The 16,901-nt window shown below is 39.5% G+C and overlaps 1 protein-coding gene across 2 annotated transcripts in view; it reads left to right on the forward strand.

Moving 5' to 3' along the window:
- CSTPP1 (centriolar satellite-associated tubulin polyglutamylase complex regulator 1) overlaps positions 1-16,901 on the forward strand; it is a 210,658-nt gene that overhangs the window by 21,259 nt on the left and 172,498 nt on the right.

The raw sequence follows: 16,901 nt of genomic DNA on the forward strand, positions 1-16,901 counted from the left end.
CCAGCATTAGCAGGCACATTCTTTACCACTGCACCACCTGGGAATAAATAAACCCTTTGAAAAAAGAAGCAACAAAAAAACATAAATAGGAACAAAGTCGACTATGTAAATTCTAAAAGAAAAAACTACAAAAATATTGCAAAGTAATAATTAGATGAAACAACTGAATAACTTCTAGGAAAACAAGGTGTCACAAATAATGGGTAAAGAGAGGGGAAAATCCAAAAGAACAAAAATTATTTGATTTGATGTTTATTAGCTACAGAATTTTATCAGCCAAGTGGATTTATAAAAGCTTTAGTAAAACAGTAGTACCATACCCCACAAACTCTCACCTCTAAATCCCCCTCCTCAGAGGAGACTACTTACGGATTTTTTTCACCATGTCTTTTGCTGTTTTGCCGCATATCTTAAAATACCATGCTTACACTGCTCTTCTTGATTTTTCAGTTGCGGATATTGTCTAATGACTGCCTGTGATGGATTTAGCGCTTTTATATCCTCTTAACTTCCCTTCCTCCTAGCCTTGCAATAAATTATGATTTTTGGTTAAGTCAATATCCAGTGTTTATTATCACTAAGACAGTGGTATGTATACATTAGTCATGCAGTACTCTATGATTACATTTCCCTTTTTTGCATAGTTTTCCCCCCAGAGTTAATCATTGCCTTGTCTTTTGTTTGGTTGATTTTCTATGAACTTGTCTCTAGTTTCTGCCCCAGCTCTCCAACCAAAAGGCTAATCTTCTCCGAGCTGATTCAGACACATCAGGTATTCTCTAAATTTCAATTTATTTTTTTCAAGATAACTCCCCTGGGGTACTCCTTTACCTGATTGGCCCTCCTGCTGCCATCTGGCTCGGTTGCTGTCTAAATCCTTATCCTTATCTTGAATATTACTTGTCTCTCTCAAGTGATACTCCATACGACCTGAAGCCTCTGTTTTCCTTTTCCCCAAATAATCCTTCTTTTTCTTAGGTTGTATCCTCCAGCAGCTTTCTGAGAAAGTTTGCATGCAAAATAAAATTAGAGTGTCTTATATCTCTGAAAATGTTTTTGTACTACCTTCACACTTGATTCATAATTTGTGTAGGTATAAAATTCTATGTTGGAGATAATTTTCCCTTAGACTTTTAGAGGCATTTATCCCTTATTTTTTAGTTTCCCATATTGCTGTTGAGAAACTGAATGCCATTCTTATTTGTCATATTTCATAAAGATATCCCTTGGTGTTGATCTGTCATTCATTTCTTGAGGCCCTTTCAATATGGAAATTTACATCCTTCAGTTCTGAGATGTTTTCTTGAATTTATGTTTGGCATTTTCTCATGTCTATCTCTGGAACTATTATTACTCAGACATTGGACCTTATGGATTCATGCTGTGATTTTCTTACCTTTCTTTCTCCTTTTCTGTATTTTTTGGTTTATTATATTTTATGTGAATATGTTTGACCTTTCCTATCCTATTGAATGCTACAAATATCTACAATTATATTTTAATTTTCTATTCATTTTTCCTGGATTCACAAATATAAGATTTTAAGCTTGTCTTTCTGAGATTTTTTTTTTTTTAATTTTAGGATAATTGCTTTACAGAATTTTGTTTTCTGCAAGTATCAGCATGAATCGACCATAGGTATACATATGTCCCCTCCCTCTTGACCTCCCTCCCGTCTCCCTCCTCATCCCACCCCTCTAGATTGTTACTTTCTGAGATTAGTAATTGTGATATTTCTTTTCTTGTTTTGTTGTTTTTTTGTGCTTTGGTTTGGTTTGTTTTCTTGCTTTTGTGTATGTCTTCTGCATTTCTTTCTTTCAAGGTTATTTTTTTCTGTTAGTTATTTTTGGTGTACTTTTTAGATAAGAACCTTTCCTCAAACTTGTGAAACTTCTTGGATATCTGTTTATGTGCTAAGCAGGGGAGAGTCTCACACAGGTCAGTACGTAGGCTTTAATGTAGTCATCTGGCACCTCTGTCCTTAACTGTTCTTGAAGTCCCCAAGTTCAAAGACCTGATGATTCAGTTTCTTAATAGAAGATAAACCTTTAATGTCATATCTAAGTAAAGGGAGGGTGATAACTTTGCTTCATAAAGTTGGGGAGAGGATCTAGAAGTATGAGTGGTTCTTATGTAGACTTTTTGCCCAACCGTATTAGTTAGCTTAGGCTGCCACAACAAAGCCATCACAGTGTGCATGGATCCACTTCTGTATGTGGATCCCCAGCTTTCCCATCACCGTTGTTTTTTTAAAGATCGCCTTTCCCCCTTGAATAACGTTGGCATCCTTGTCAAAAATTGACGTATATGTGAGGGCTATTCCCAGGCTCTCTCTTGTATTCCATTGTGGGTTTGTTTTTGTTTTCATGCCAGCACTGCCCTGTTTTGATTCCTATAACTTTGTAATAAGTTTTAAAATTAGGAAGGGTGAGTCATCCATTTTTGTCCTTTTCCAAGATTTTTTGGCTATTCAGAATCTCTTGAGATTTCATTGGAATATTACAATGGGAAAAAAAAGAATATTGCAGTGGGTTCCTACTTGTTCAGGGTTCAACACGACTGCTCCTCTGAGTAACTTTTCAGTCCTGTTTGGGCTCGTCTCATCCACACCATACATGTGCAGCTTCACTGTAGTTTTCACTGTGTGTTGATTGTCGGTGTGCTTACTTGTCTCCTTAAGGACAAAGAGCATAGTTCTATTTGTTTTCATTTTCCCAATGCTTAGCATATTCTAGATTTTCCATATAATGTTTAAATGAATGAATGAAGCATAAACAAGTATTATGTTAAATTTAAGTGGATTGGGCTATCACCCAAATATAAATAACTGATACTTGTATAGTACTTTATTGTTTAAAGTACATTTAACTATACTATAGTACTATATTGTTATAAAGCACATTTAGGTATATTATCATATTCATCTTAACCTGTGAAGAAAGTCTGATTAATATTGTTCTTTTTTATAAATCTGATATTACAGACAGTAAGGTAAAATTAAAACATTTAGGAAAAGAATAAATGAGAAAATTTAGAAATTAAAAATATGTGGATCCTTTGCAAACATTTATCATATACAAGGTACAAAGAAGCTTTTGATTAATAAAAGGCAGAAATCATATATATTGCATCCTCAAGCTATAATACTATAAAATTAGAGATAATGAAAGTATAATTTAAAAGTACCTAACCACAAGGATAATTTAAAAATTACTTTCCTTTACAACTGGGTTAGGAAATAAATTTGAGAAATAACAATAGACTATTTATAACCACAACACAATTAAAATCTATGGACATTTACTAAAGCAATGTTCAGAGGAAAAGTTACTGCTATAAATATTTAAATTAATAAGACATAAAAACATAATTAAGTTTATACTTAAAGACTTCAGAAAAGGAGCAAAGTAGCAAACTAAAGAAAATATAAAATAAAATTAAATAATAAAATACAGTACACAACAAATGGTGATTTTTTTGAGCTTTCAGAAACAAGTAGTTCAATTACAAAGTTTGTAATTAACTCAGAAAAAACCGTCATCTCTTTTTTACTGACAGTTTTATGGATGTATAATTTGAATATAATAAAAACCATATAAGGGTGAGATTTAATAAGCTTTGATATATATATGTTAATATATAGCCATGTAGTCATCACCTCAGTTAGGATACATAGCATTTTCATCACCTGAAAGTTTCCTTATGCCCTGCTCCTATGCTGAAGCCTTGATTCCCAATGTGATGGTATTTAGAGGTGGGGCCATTGGCAGATAATCGGGTCATAAGATGGAGCCTTCATCATGAGATTATATTGGGTTGGCCAAAAAGTTCATCCATCTTTTTACATAACATTGTATGAAAAACCCAAACAAACTTTTTGGCCAACCCAATACAAACAGACTCAAGAGAGATAATTTCTGTTTTTACCACCTGAGGAGGAAGGTGGCCATTCTGCAAACCAGGAAAGCTCCTTGGCAATATATACAAAAGTTGAACCTACTCATCCCCTGTGGCCTAGTCATGCACTTCAGGGCCCAGAACCAGCTGAAAATACAGATATGAGTTTACTAAATTTTGGCACCAGGGACCAGTTTCATGGAAGACAGTTTTTCCAGAGACTGAGGAGGGGGTAAGGTGGTTTGGGGATGATTCAAGCACATCACATTTATTGTGTATTTTATTTCTTTTCTTATTATATCAGCTCCACCTCAGATCATCAGGCATTAGATCTCTGAGGTTGGAGACCCCTGTACTAAAAGACTTATACTAGGGTGTCATAGTGATACCATTCATAATAGACCCAAACTAGAAACTGAAAAAATGCTGTCAGCAGGGAGTTGATAAATAAATTCAGGGCACAACAGAGGACAGAAACGGCATGGATCTAACAGAAGCAGAAGATACTAAGAAGAGGTGGCAATAATACACAGAAGAACTATACAAAAAAGATCTTAATGACCCGGATAACCATGATGATGGGATCACTCACCTAGAGTCAGACATCCTGGAGTGTAAAGTCAAGTGGGCCTTCAGAAATATCACTGTGAACAAAGCTAGTGGAGGTGATAGAATTCCAGCTGAACTATTTCAAATCCTAAAAGATGATGCTGTTAAAGTGTTGCACTCAATACACCAGCAAATTTGGAAAAGTCAGCAGTGGCCACTGAACTGGAAAAAGTCAGTTTTCTTTCCAATCCCAGAAAAGGCAGTGCCAAAGAATATTCAAACTACCACACAATTGCACTCATTTCACAGGCTAGAAAGGTCATGCTCAAAATCCTCCAAGCTAGGCGTCAACAGTATGTGAACCAAGAACTTCCAGATATATAAGCTGGATTTAGAAAAGATAGAGGAACCAGAGATCAAATTGCCAACATCCATTGTATCAGAAAAAGCAAGAGAATTCCAGAAAAACATCTGCTTCATTGACTACGCTAAAGCCTTTGACTGTGGATCACAACTAACTGTGGAAAATTCTTAAATGGATAGGAATACCAGACCACCTGACCTGCCTCCTGAGAAACCTGTATACAGGTCAAGAAGCAACAGTTAGAACTGGACATGAAACAATGGACTAGTTCCAAACTGGGAAAGGAGTATGTCAAGGCTGCATGTTGTCACCCTGATTATTTAACTTATATGCAGGGTAGATCATGGGACATGCTGGGCTGGATGAGTCACAAACTAGAATCAAGATTGCCAGGAGAAATATCAGTAATCTCAGATATGCAGGTGACACCACCCTAATAGCAAAAAGTGAAGAGGAACTAAGGAGCCTCTTGATAAAGGTGAAAGAGGAGAGTGAAAAAGCTGACTTAAAATTCAACATTCAAAAACTGAAGATCATGGCATCTGGTCCCATCTCTTCATGGCAAATAGATGGGGAAACAATGGAAACAGTGAAAGACTTTATTATATTCTTGGGCTCCAAAATCACTGCAGATGGTTACTGCAGCCATGAAATTAAAAGATGCTTGCTCCTTGGAAGAAAATCTATAGGAAACCTAGACAGAATATTAAAAAGCAGAGACATTATTTGCTGACAAAGCTCTATACAATCAAAACTATAGTTCTTCCATTAGTCAGGTATGAATGTGAGAGTTGAACCATAAAGAAGGCTGAGTGCCAAAGAATTGATGCTTTTGAACTGTGGTGTTGGAGAAGACTTTTGAGAGTCCCTTGGACTGCAAGGAGATCAAACCAATCAATCCTACTTCTGGGAATATATCTTAAGGAAATAATTCAAAAGAAAAAATAAATTGTAAAAAAAATTTTATAGCCACATTATTTTTAATAAAAAATTGGAAATAATCCAGAAGCAAACTGAGGTAAATTAATACAGTGGACTATCATATTACTATATCATTACGTAATTCCTAAGAAGACTTTATGTGTGTGGGTGTGAGTGTGTATGTGTGTAAAAGCATGTAGAAACAAACAACAGAAAAAGGTAGAACTCTAACATAAACCTGTGGATTTTAGTGAAGATGAGGCAGGACCATAGAGATATGTAATCTCTTGCTATTTTATGATCGGAGGAGGCAATGGCAACCCACTCCAGTACTCTTGCCTGGCAAATCCCATGGATGGAGAAGGCTGGTAGGCTGCAGTCCATGGAGTCGCTAGGAGTCGGAGACTACTGAGCGACTTCACTTTCACTTTTCACTTTCATGCATCGGAGAAGGAAATGGCAACCCACTCCAGTGTTCTTGCCTGGAGAATCCCAGGGACGAGGGAGCCTGGTGGGCTGCCGTCTATGGGGTCGCACAGAGTTGGACACGACTGAAGTGCTTTAGCAGCAGTAGCAGCAGCAGCTATTTTATGATAGAGGAATTCTGTGTTTAAGTAATGTTTTAAAATGCAATAACAATGTTGATCTTCTAATTTTAAAAAAGTATTAAACTAGATGACCTCAATATGTTTGCTATCAGCTCCATGCTTTTATAATCTCAGGAAAATGAACTTGAAAGTCAAGTTTCTTTGATCTTTTCCTTCTCCCTCTGGTGCCATTCAGATCTTTCTTCTTAGATTAACATTTTCTTAAATTCGATCCATTAATGAGGTTCTCTACTGACTTGTTTTGGAAAGACAAAGTATAAATTCAGAGAAGTAGAAGAAAATGCAGTTATTTCACTCTCCATATCTATTTATATTAACTGTTACAAAAGCAAAATATGCAGTTATGCTTAATCAAGCTTCCAGATAGTGCCGGAGAGGAAAGTATCCTTCTCCCCCATAATCTAATGAGGAAATTCAGCTTGGAGGGAGGCTCAATAACTTGCATAATGCTCTGAGGAGCAATCTAAGACAATGATTAGAAACCGGGGCTCATAGAACAAGACCCTCTTGCTTAGGCTGTTAGCCTGGGGGCCTCTCTGTGGAATGGCAGTGCAGGGCTGGGATCAATTCAGTGTTTAAGAGCTGGACTAAAGGTCAGTTCACCTTTCCTTGAAGTGTTGGATTATTTGAGCAATATAAACTTTCTGATAAGAGATTTCTGGAAGCAATTGCAGAAGTGTCTTATGCCACCAGCAGGAGGACCTGAATGGACTCTGACCTAGGTTGTCCAGAGAGAAGGGGCCTGTAGAGAGGAGTTCTGCTGCCCCTTTGCTGCCTCTGACTTCATGTGCTGCCCTTCGTTTGCTCATTTTCCTCTCTAGTGCAAAAGGCAGGATCACAGGAAATGCTACTGTCATCAGCTCTGAAGTTGAACAGACTGCCTCCTCAGTTAGTAAAGGGAAAAATTAATTTTAAAATGTCTATGCAAGTTCTGTGAAATACTAAGACATTGATTTGTGATCTGTTGTCAACACACACACGTACAAATCATGGTATTTATGTTCATATTAGTTAGTATCAATCATGGTCATTTTTAAAAACTTTTGAATATCTGTAAGAATCTCTCTAGAAATTATCCACTATGATTCAGTGGGGTATATTTACACTTATGAGATTAAATTTTAAATCTTTGCTTTACCATTTATAAACTGTATGACCTTGGGCAATTTCCTCATTTGTAAAATGGAGAGAATAATTCCAACCTTATCTGATTCCTGCTACTGCTAAGTCGCTTAAGTCGTGTCCGACTCTGTGCGACCCCATAGACGGCAGCCCACCAGGCTCCCCTGTCCCTGGGATTCTCCAGGCAAGAACATTGGAGGAAAGTGTTTTTTCCAATGTTTTTTCCAATGCAGGAAAGTGAAAAGTGAAAGTGAAGTCGCTGAGTCTTGTCCGACTCTTAGCAACCCCATGGACTGCAGCCCACCAGGCTCCTCCGTCCATGGGATTTTCCAGGCAAGAGTACTAGAGTGGGGTGCCATTGCCTTCTCCATATCTGATTCCTAGGTTGGTTGCAAGGTTCATTGAGATAATGTAAGTGAAAGCATTTAGTGAACTTTCAGGGGTGTTACAAATCTGAGTGTTCAGTTAAGAGTCAGGAAGGCCTTACCCTGTGTGCAGTGATTCAGCATGGAAGGCAACAGTGCATTTCTTCAGACTCTGGGATGATTCTGGAAACACGTCATGGTGGCCCAGTGTGCGCTAACCTAAATTAGTGGATACCAATGAGCTTTCTGATTGGTACATTAGTTTAATCTCTTCATTTATACTTTAGGGCAAATACATAGGCATTTTATGTTTATATTAGGTTTCTCTAAATACAACAGAAAACCCTAAAACAACATGATTTAAATGACTTAGAAGACTGACAATAAGCAGTCCATGGCTGGTATGGTGTGTTCCAAGTGTAATCGGGAACTCAGGCTTCTGTCTTCCTACTCTGACATCCAACCATAGACTCCCTTTTTTTTTTTTTTTTTTGCCTCATGATCCATGAGGACTGAAGTAGCTTCTCTGTTCCTTTCTGGGATGGATAAGGGACATCTTTCAGCTGAATCAGTTTCATCTAAATACTTTCTAAAAGACCCTCACAATATTGTGCTCACATTTTATGGCTTAATCACATAAGGAAAGCCTAGCTTCAAGAGAAGCTGAAAAATATGATCTTTATGCCAGTGGCTATGTACCCAGGTAAAATTGGAGTATGTTTCTAAGGAGAAAAAGGTTACTAGAGTTAGCAACCAGCAGTCTCTGTCACAGCATTACATAAATATGGATGTTTTGCTCATAAACTGCACCCTCCCACCCCAACACTTACGTGCACACACACAGACACACATGTACCTCACATTCACACAAGTGTGGCCTATTTTACTTGTTTCCTGGGTAAATTAGTCCACTTCAGTTATCCTGTGCCCAGGAATCGTATCAGTGCATGGTGATTGATGCCAACTTTAGGAACGTGACCAAAAGGTCATTAAGCAAAAGGTTCTGTGGTCTTTTTCAAGACAGCCAGTTGGCCCAGGGAATGACTTGACTCTGTGCGTGCTCAGCACTGTGCTCAATCCTGCACAATGCACAGAAAGGTTATCATTCCGGCTTCTGGTCCTTTATTTGGTCTTGTGAGTGGAATCATCGTATTCCCAAATGCCCAAGAAAGGAACCCAGAAATCATCCCAAATGCCCTCCCATCCTTGAACCTCTCATATCCAGTCAGTTACCAGCTTCTGTTGATTTGATCTGTCATTTCCCTTGTTACTCCCCTACTTTGGGCCTTTAATGCCTCGGGCCTGTACTGTTTCAACAGTTGCCCTCCTGGTTGTCTGCACCTCTAATCTTTCTCCCTCCAGCTCTTCCACGGTGCTGTCAAAGTGATCTTTCAGACATAGTAATATGACTGTCACTCTCCAGCTCAGAATCCTCCTGTGGTTTCCTAACATCTGTACTCTTTATAAAACCCTTGATGATGATGATGCTGTCCAGCTTTATCTCTTAGGAATACTCAACTAATTGTCGCTTTCCAGATCTCCCATGCTTTTCACATGCTGATGCTTCTGCACGTGCTGATGTGTCTGTGTTAAATATCCCTTCTCTACTTGTTCACCTGGAAATTCTTTCACATTCTTTGAAACATTCTTTCTCCCAGACAGACATAGGCCTCTTTATCTTTACATTTTTTCCATGCCTCCTTTGTAACAATGATCATACTGTGTTATCATCTTTGATTTATATATCTGCTTCTCCAGTCAATCTTAAATAATCTCCTCGAGGACAAGGACTATGCTTAGGTAAATTAACTAATTATTAAACAAAGGAATGTCTTCAATTATATTATAATTTAGTTGAGGTTACTTACAGATGAAGTAAAATACTTTAAGTCAATATGAAATCAAGTGCTATGTAATAAGTAATAGTTGAGGGGGAGAAAAGGAGATCACTGGGGGTTGGAGGAATTAGACAAGGAGTCAAAGAGAATATATCTCCTTAGGAAGGTAGCAAGATGATTTGGGCAGGGGAAACCGAAAATTCCAGGGACGTATTTTTATACTTGGCAATGTTTATAAAGCAATATTTCTAATGTCAAAGCATTACATTTTGAAAAATATAATAAGTAAATTTAAAAAGGAGATAAAAACGAGAAAGGAAAAACCCTAGGAAATACTGTACTGGGGCTTCCCAGGCGGCACTAGTGGTAAAGACCCCACCTGCCAGTGCAGGAGACGGGAGATGTGGAGTCAACCCTGGAGAAGGAAACGGCAACCGACCCACTCCAGTATTCTGGCCTGGAGAATCCCATGAACAAAGGAGCCTGGCGGGCCACAGTCCACGGGGTTGCAAAGAGTTGGACTTCACTGAAGCAACTTAGCACACGTGCACATACACTGTATTGGTTTAATTTGAACCCTCTTATCTGTAAGTGTCTTTAGTTCCTTTTACTTTAGCCTTTTCTCATCTCCAAGGAAGTAAAAGTCCTATTGAATAAATGCTTTATGGATACTATATCAGTGCTAAGATTCAGCCTCTTCTCAGCCTGCAGTCTTTTTAGAATGTGTGTATACCTCACAGTACTAATATGTTTATTACATGTATGTTTATATATGTATACACACACACACACAGAGTAGGTAACACATCCACAGGTTCAAAAAATATAAGGTTGGTACAAAAGTAATTGCTATTTTGGACCTGAATTTTAAATCATTATAACTAGACTTAAACATATCTTTATTAATCAAGATAGGAGCCATTATAATCGACACATTTTTGCCAACAAGAAATACATTTGTTTATTCCCGTAGCATAAAATCCATGCTTCGGAATTCGACGAACTCTGGGAAAGCATTTCCTGCTTCCTGCTGGTCGTGGAAGTGTTTTCCCTGCAGAAAGTTGTCGAGATGCTCGAAGAAGTCGTAGTAGGTTGGTGAGAGGTCAGGTGAATGGGGCAGATGAGGCAAAACTTTGTAGCCCGATTTGTGCAACTTTTGAAGTACTGGTCGTGCAGTGTGTGGTCAGGCGTTGTCGTGGAGAAGAATTGGGCCTTTTCTGTTGACCAAAGTGGGCTGTGGGCATTGCAATTTTCAGTGTATCTCATTGATTTGCTGAGTGTATTTCTTAGATGTAATGGGCTGCGATTCAGAAAGCTGTAGTGTATCAGAATGGCAGCAAACCACCAGTGACCATGACCTTTTTTTTAGTGCACGTTTGGCTTTGGGAAGTGGTTTTTGGAGCTTCTTCTGTGTCCAGCCACTGAGCTGGTTGTTGCCGGTTGTCGTGTAAAATCTACTTTTTGTTGCGTGTCAGAATTCAATCGAGAAATGGTTCGTTGTTGTGCAGAATAAGAGAAGACAACGCCTTAAAAAGATGTTTTTGATTTGCGGTCAGCTCATGAGGCACCCACTTATCAAGCTTTTTCACCTTTCCAATTTGCCTCAAATGCCAAACTTGGCAACTTCTCTGGTAGTTGTAAGAGGATTAGCTTCAATGATTGCTCTCAACTGGTCATTGTCAACTTCCAATGGCTGGCCATCCTCAAGGCTCTCGTCTCCGTTGCAGCACTTCTTGATCCACCACTGCACTGTACATTCATTAGCAGTTCCTGGGCCAGAGGCGTTGTTGATGTTGCGAGTTGTCTCCGCTGCTTCGCTGCCCATTTTGAATGCAAATTTAAAAATTGTTCTAATTTGCTTTTTGTCTAACATCATTGCTGTAGTCTAAAATAAACAGCAAGTAATAAATCCTAACCAAAAAAATCCTGTGAGGAATGCACATTAGAATGATGTATAACCTAACCACATTTATTTAAGAATGTATTCCAACGTCAAATGGCAAAATTCAACAATGCAAAACCACAATTACTTTTGCACCAACCAAATAGCAAGGCATACATTGAGAGGAGTTGTTCTCACCCTGCCCTATTTCACCCCTTTCCCCCTCTCTTGTGTTGTGTGGACAACTGCATTTAGTTTTTTCAACCACCTCTTTTAAATCCATTTGATATGATTATGTTTTGATTCTCCAATTTTCTAGTAGTGTTGAGCTTTGCCATTTACCCTCCTCCAAAATAGCTTCCTTCTTTACTTTCTCTAGAATACTTTTTCTGCCTTTTTATCATAAACGCATGTAATAATTTTCCTCATCTGGTATCTTCATGTTAAAGGTTCAGTATAATTCAGTAATCTGATTATCAGTACTTTGATTATCTTTCAGCCTAGCATTATATTAAAGAAAGTTAAGGGGCTTCTCTGGTGGTCCAGTGGCTAAGACTCCACGCTCCCAATGCAGGGAATCCAGGTCTGATCCCTGGTCAAGGAACTAGATCCCACATGCCACAACTAAAGGTTTGCGTGCCTCAGCTAAAGATACCGAATGCCTCTGTGCAGGTCAAAGATCTGGCGTACCACAGCTAGGACCTAGCACAGCCCAATAAATAAATAATAGATGTAAAGAAAGTCAATAATTTATTAAACTTAGTATCACTTATTATAGGACAAAAACCATGTTTTGTACTTGATCCTGTATTATGATTAGTACCAGGGGCCTAAATGGACTATTAATAGGATAAAAGGAGCCTGGATAATATCATTTAACTATTACTTTTGTGTGTTTTCTTATTTATTTACCTATGGCTGTGCTGGGTCTCCCTTGCTGCGCAGGCTCTTCTCCAGTTGTGGGGCGTGGGCTCTCAGGATAAAAGGAGCCTGGATAATATCATTTGACTATTACTTTTGTGTGTTTTCTTATTTATTTACCTATGGCTGTGCTGGGTCTCCCTTGCTGCGCAGGCTCTTCTCCAGTTGTGGGGCATGGGCTCTCACTGCAGTGGCTTCCCGTGACGTGGAGCACAGACTCTAGGGTATGCAGGCTTCAGTGTTACGGCACATGGGCTCAGTAGTTGAGGCTCCCGGGCTCTAGAGCACAGGCTCAGTGGTTGTGGCACGCGGGCTCAGTTGCTCCTCAGCACATAGGATTTTCCCCAACCAGGGATCCAACCCATGTCTCCTGCACCGGTGTGCGTGTGCCCGTTTAATCACTCAGTCGTGTCGAGCTCTTTGCGACCGACAGACTGTAGCCCACCAGGCTCCTCTTTCCTTGGGATTTTTCAGGCAAGAATACTAGAGAAGCTTGCCATCTCCTCCTCCAGGGGATCTTCTCGACCCAGGGATCAAACACGTGTCTCCACTGGCAGGCGAACTCTCCCACCGAGTCACCAGCGAAGCCCAAGCATGCCATTTGACTATTGCTTTTAAAAAGTTGGGTGCTTTCAGGGAGTTGGGAAAAAATATTTGAAAATAATTCAGTTATTACCATGATTTATTTTGTTTGCTTTGTACAAAGAAAAACTTTGGCAATGTGGTTCTGGATAGAAATATGGAGAGCTTAAGAGATGCATTTGAGCAAGCCCAAGAACTTTCTATTACTGAATCAAGGGCAAAAAGAAAGAAGAATGACTTCAATTTCTGTATCTGTAAAATGATTGGAGTTGCGTGATACAACCTTTAACTTAAGGACTTATCAACCTTAAGTCCTTTAACTCCTAAGCTTTTATAGTTCAGGAGCAGTGGTGAGAATGCAGTGACTGGCTACTGATTCAAGTACAGAAAGAGAGGCCAATGGGACAGTCTGTGGGAGGACATAAGTGATTTCAAGTCCTGGTGAAGAGGAATAGTGTGTTCAGTGAAAGCTGAGGAGGACAAGGAATTGTCAGGTTGGGACTTGGTAGCTCATCATTGTGAAAGAAAACTGACCATGTACTTCCATGAAGAGAGATTTGTTTTTTGTTTTTTTTTTAAACATGTAGGCCCTGAATCCTCAGAGGAGTTATAGATGAGCCTTTGGAAGTTCTTCAGTGTTCTAAAATTGTAACATGTTAAACTATATACATTTTTCTTTGAGAAAGCATTTGCAGCTTTAATTAAATTCTTATCATGACCTAACAAAAAGCCGCTCACTCTTAAAAAAAAAAGTGAATGATAAAGATTTAAAATGATTAAAACAGAGAAAGAGTAATACACTTCAGTGGACATGCAGTGGATGAGTATGGTCATTGTAACATTTTCAGAATAAACTGGGTTTCAGTCACAAGAGACACAGAAGTAAGGGCTGACAATTTAAATTTTTTAAAAATAGAGAGGAGTTTGCGCATTAGATAGCTTTTAGTTTTGGCTTGCCATTGTTGGCTGTGTGACCTTGGGCAAGTGAATTACCTTCAAAACCCTCAATTTTCTCCGCCTGTAACGGGGATAAGAAATATCCACCTTAAACGGTGACTGTGAAGATTAAGGGAGATAATGCACGGTAGCATTAATATAGTGTGTCAGTATTTGGTAAACGTCTCCCCTCACGCGGTTTTTGAATTTTCTGCATTTATTTTAAGGCCCTTATTGTAGATTTCACTTGGAAGGGCTGGTTCTCAGTCAATCTGTCTTCAGAGAACTGCTCAGTGATGCTAACAGTCAAGAAGATCATATCTTATTAAGTGGTTAGTCTAGAGGCTCTTTCCAATGCAGATTTGCAAGCTGGGTGTGTAAAAGTCACACACTGCACTTGTTGCCTGGCAGCACGTGTCCCTGAGTGGTGGTACATGGCTTGCATTGTAATGCCATCAGTGCAGGGGCCAGCTGGCTGGACATGTACTGCCACATGGGCTGGGGACTCCATTCCTCAACAACACAGCAGCCGCCCCCAGGGTTAACAGAAAATGACAAACCAGGCAGGGATGAGGAGGCGCCAGCAGAACAGCGGGACGTCCTTTGATTTGCTTCTGTTATTTGCATGTCTTTCTTGTGATGTCTGTGAAATGTTCAGAATGACAAAGTTTTTAAAAGACCTGCTGACTCCGCCTGAAAAATGTGAAAAACCTCCCGTTTAGAGACCCATTATGTCCAGCTAGCCTGCGTTTTCTATATCTTTTCCTTCGTTTTTTATTAATGCAAACATTTGCATGGAGACAGAACCTTTGTTTCTTAAAGAGTTCATCTGCTCCTGCTGCTTACTGGCCCTGCCATGCAAGCGCACAACAGAACCTTTGTTACGCTTTCAGCAAAGCTGTTTATGAACGGTGGCTTACTGAGGACTGCTTCCTGTGCTGTGTGCTTCCATTTTGTCTAAAAGAGAAAAAGAAAATAGTTCTTGGGAGTGAAAAGAATTTGGACTTTTCTTCTATTCACATCTTGAATGTTGAAATGACAAGTAGCCCCCAAATTTGTGGAGGAACTGGTAATTGCATCAAATGCTTTTTTTTTTCCCCCCACTTTACCTTGAACATAATGAGGCTCTTAGTAACAATAAAAGGAACAAGTGCTTCCCCTGGAGTGGAGGGACAGAACAGTAAAAAGGCAGTGGAAGGAAGGGCTGAGAGCAGGACGCAGTGGCTTCCTGTCAGAACCCCAGCGTTGCCACAGAACGCGTTTTGGCGCGTAGTGATGCCCACCTGGGAGGCACGGTCCTACTGAAATGGCTGAGTTGAATGAAGAATAGCGCCACCGTTTATAAATAGTGATTCGAGTTATGTATTCATTCAGTAAATATTTGAATGACTGGTATGTGAAAGATGCTGAATGACCCAGAGTGTTATAAGGGATAGAAGATAAATGACTTATGGTTACCTCTGTGTCTTTAAGGAGCAAGAAGTCTTAACAAAGGAGGTAACACATGTGTAACAGAAATAACTCTATATCAAAGTAGAAAGTGCCGTTGGAAATATTTAAAATTGGTATTTAGGGAGTTCAGGAAAAGGAAGATTGCTTCTGGCTGGGAGAGAATCTGAGAAAGCTTCCTGGCCAGGTGGCATTTGAGTTGAGCCCAGCAGGAAAGGTAGGCTTGGACACTGCAACATTCCAACATTCCAACATTAGTCATTTGAGTTACGAGTCAGAAATTATGTGGCTGAGGTAAAATAGATCCAAAGCCTGTCTTTATAGGGTACTTTGGTGGGAGAAGGCAATGGCACCCCACTCCAGTACTCTTGCCTGGAAAACCCCATGGACGGAGGAGCCTGGTGGGCTGCAGTCCATGGGGTCGCTGAGGGTCGGACACGACTGAGCGACTTCACTTTGACTTCACTTGGTGTTTTACACCATTAATTTAGATGATATGTTAAGTGCTGGCATGAATTTTCTGTGTACATTAGTCTGGGGCCTCTCTGTCTAGCCTGTGCTGTTCCAGTCATTCATTGCATGTGACTTCTTGTGCACTTTGACCTAGGCCTCTAGGCATCTATAAATATCTATGTTATAAAAAAATAGAAACTCAGAGGGATTATTGAGCATTATTACAGCCTTATCCCATAAGCAGGGTGTAGACATAGTTCTGAGTGGGGATTTGACATGTGAGACTCTCATTTGAAAAAGAATCCCACCTTCATACAGAAGAAGCAGGATCACTCAGAAGAGAGAGGATTGGAAATTCTAAGCCCGTGAGTTTTCAGCTACCTTAAATTGGAACTCCTCTGTATCTTTCTGCCACTAGATTAAATGAGACCCTACTGCTGTTTTGTGAGTTGTTGCGAGTGCGAACTAATTTTTATGAAATAGTTTGAATATAAAATGCCAAATAATTGATAAATTATTGCATTAGTACCTTGTTGCATTAATGTAACTGATCTGTATATCATAGTTCAATTGCATATTACCAAACATAACTGCTGATAATGTGTAAATGCGTGGTTTGCCCCAAATGCTACAACCTTTGATGACTCTATGTAGCACAATTAGTTTTCACCCTATAACATTAATACTTCTCTGCCTGATATGACATTATGAATGGCACGTGACTTGTTCCATGTTTGTCAATTTATAGGTTGTGTTTTCTGGAAAACGGTATTGTGAATATTTATGGAGTTGATCTGATAACTCTCAGTTCAGTCACTCAGTTGTGTCCGACTCTTTGCGACCCCATGAATCGCAGCATGCCAGGCCTCCCTGTCCATCACCAACTCCCGGAGTTCACTCAGACTCACGTCCATCGAGTCAGTGATGCCATCCAGCCACCTCATCCTCTGTCGTCCCCTTCTCCTCCTGCCCCAAATCCCTTCCAGCATCAGAGTCTTTTCCAGTGAGTCAACT

The sequence above is a fragment of the Bos taurus genome, chromosome 15 (genome assembly GCF_002263795.3).
Source record: "Bos taurus isolate L1 Dominette 01449 registration number 42190680 breed Hereford chromosome 15, ARS-UCD2.0, whole genome shotgun sequence".
Classification (NCBI taxonomy): Eukaryota; Metazoa; Chordata; class Mammalia; order Artiodactyla; family Bovidae; genus Bos; species Bos taurus.